Source organism: Sus scrofa, chromosome 9 (assembly GCF_054392235.1).
Source record: "Sus scrofa isolate SSC_HxYL_T2T_F1_AM1 chromosome 9, Sscrofa_HxYL_maternal_Yorkshire_Landrace_v2.0, whole genome shotgun sequence".
Taxonomy (NCBI): domain Eukaryota; kingdom Metazoa; phylum Chordata; class Mammalia; order Artiodactyla; family Suidae; genus Sus; species Sus scrofa.
In genome coordinates this window covers 75,159,833-75,163,101 of record NC_139391.1, presented here as the reverse complement: position 1 = coordinate 75,163,101, position 3,269 = coordinate 75,159,833, and positions in this window count along the sequence as shown.

Here is a 3,269-nt window from a genome sequence, read left to right as displayed (position 1 = left end):
CTTCACAATACGGTATACTTAATACTTAGTGTCTGGTCAAGTATAAATTTTTAATTCATGATGGTAACTGAATTTGACTTGCAAGCTCTGCAAAACTACTGGGACTAGGTAAAAATTTGTTAGACATGGTGTAATAATACTCTGGCTATTCAGTAATATAACAATTAAGTATTCCAAAAAGCATGTATTTTGAATGATAAAAATGAAAGTCTTGCTTAAAGATAAAATAAATTGCAATTAAAACACTTATTTCAAAATAAATCTTTTAAGTTTTTGTTTTGGGGGAGGGGGCTTTAAATCTGGTGTGCGCCAATTCCTGGAAATGTGGCATTTTTCTAACATTTAAAAAAAATTACAGTTGTATACAATGTTGTGTCACTTTCTTCAATCTTTGGCTGTGCTTGTGGCATGCAAAAGTTCCAAAGCCAGGGACTGAAACCAAGACACAGCAGCAACCAAGCCACTGTGCTGACAACGCTGTATCCTTAACCCACTGTGCCACAAGGGAACTCCTAACATTTTTTCTAAAATAAAAAAGAAATCCAGATTTTCTTCTTTCACTTAAAATAAATGTCAACTATCAGAAAAAGATACAAAGAGTACACTTTTGGTAAAGAGAAATTTTAAATAATGGAACATTTTAGTGAGTTACATAAAATGCTTCAATTTATCTAGAGTGGCAACCTGGGCATTACAGGCATAACAAATAACATACAATCCCTCTTAATCCTCAACACACATCTATTATCTTTTACCAGGGCAGGAAGTAAAATTATGGTGTCAGAACATCAGAAATTCACCTGATAAAACTGTTCTCACATTGCTACCTGAAAAAAATTGAAGTGAAAAAAGAGAAAAATGATACTGAAATCATAAATGTAAAACATACCCAATATGAAACACGGTCACTATGATCAGTACAGATGTTCAAATCCCAAATCTTTCCTCACTCTTTTTCCCTTGTTGTACAGTGGTTCCAGGCTATTCTAACCCCCTGCAGTTTCTGCTGTTAAATGTGAGATCCATGAGCACAGCCAGTCCTGTCTGTTCTCAACACTGTATATGCAGCACCCTGCACAGTGCCTGGCACAGGAGAGACGCTCAATAAATATCTATGCAGTGAAAAGAAATACAAAAAAAGCCAGTATCTGGGGACTGGGATGGGAGGTAGGAGTGAGAAATAGAAAACGATAAACATGAAATACTGCTTGTAAGGAGTCGCTCACATTGTTCTATCAGAAGAAATCAAAGTAGAATGATAGTGACATTTTATTTAATACTTAGAGCCACATGTTAAGGCTTTGCTTAAATTTTAAAATAATTCCTAATAATTTAAAAGTAGCACTGAGGAATAATTTTTAGAAGCTCATTAACTTGTTACTATTTTGTTAAAAAAGAAAAATCTTGGAAAGGTTTATATAGTGAATGACACTTAGGCAAAAAGGTGTGTGTGTGTGTGTGTGTGTGTGTGTGTGTGTGTGTATACGTGTGTGTACTGAGAATGACACTTAGGCAAAAAGGTGTGTGTGTGTGTGTGTGTACCGAGACCAGCCCAGCAGGATGGGGCTGAAGAACGGGTGCTGTGGAACTTAAGAAAAAAAAAAGTTAACATAAAACAAGACACGGAGACATTTATCTTTTTTTTTTTTCTTTTTTTTTTGTCTTTTTGCTATTTCTTGGGCCGCTCCCGCGGCATATGGAGGTTCCCAGGCTAGGGGTCGAATCCGAGCTGTAGCCACCGGCCTACACCAGAGCCACAGCAACGCGGGATCCGAGCCGCGTCTGCAACCTACACTACAGCTCACTACAGCTCATGGCAACGCCGGATCATCAACCCACTGAGCAAGGGCAGGGACCGAACCCGCAACCTCATGGTTCCTAGTCGGATTCGTTAACCACTGCGCCACGACGGGAACTCCGAGACATTTATCTTAAGTAAAGGTGGGAACCAGGGGACTCAAGGTCTCAGGGACCAAGAGCCCTGCCTCAAGAAACCACACTGCTTTTATTGTGCTTTTGAGGATTATGTCAAGTGAAAAGAGGGTTGTAGGTGCAGGATATAGGTTTTTTTTTTTTTATTATTTCATAAGTTCTTTTATTATTTTAAAAGTCACTTAGCTGATAGATGTTAAAACTTTTACTCTAAACTTTAGGCATTTAAGAATCATTAGCACTTGAGTTAGCTATCTATGCATAGCATTTCAGAGAATCCTCACTGTGCTTCTGCAAAAGGCATGCCTATTTGCGGCAACCCTGTGTGCCTAGGTTTGCACCTTGGTTCTCTTTGCTAATGCATATTCTGCTAACGACCACTCATAAACCACTTGGCCATGAGGTTCCTCTTTCTCTTATTCTTTAGAAGACATATCATGCTTGTGAAAATGGCATGCCAATCTGCACAGGTCCGGTGTGCCTAGACCAATGTATTATGTCCTCATTCAGCTGACCCCACAAATAACCCATGCCTCTAGGTCTTTGTTCTTGAGCTTAAGTCATTACCATCACCGTGACTGTTTCTCAAGCAGGAAGACGGGACAAAGTAAGGAAGGACAAGATGGAGTTTTCAGCAAAGAGGCTAAGAAAATATTATAAAAACATGTCTCGTAACATATATGTATATGTATGTATATATATATATATACACACACACACACACATAAAAAATTCTGCAAGAACATAAAAAACTAATAACTGTGGTTTTCTTAGGAAGCACTTAAAGGCCTGATGCAGAAAGATGTAAACATTTTTACTTTATAGATTTAATTTTATTTATAATTAACATGTATATTTTATAATAAAACTCATTATGAGAAAATGTCTAATATATAAGTATTTTTGAAACTCAGGCAGAAACTTAGAAATTACAAACTCCTGAGGATATATTGATGATTGATAATATTGCTAAAGTTCATATTTCCTATTTATTCTCTTTAATAAAATATGAAAGTAGACAGTGAAGTAGACAAGGACATAAGAAAATGAGACATACATTAGTGTGTTCCAAAGCAAGAAAAAATACTCCTAATACAGAAAAATTTCCAAAAGCTGAAATCACAAAGACCTATCTGCTGGTTTCAGTTAAGTCTGACCACTGAGCTTTATTATCACTAAGTATATTTAAATTTAGGGTTTTGAGGTTTTCTAAAAAAAGAGACCTATTACATATTTAGTAGAACTAGGTACATGACAGACTCAGAAACAAACAAAACCTAGTTGCTCATAGGAAATCCTTTACAGAATTTTACAAAATGAACTCACTGAGACATAAG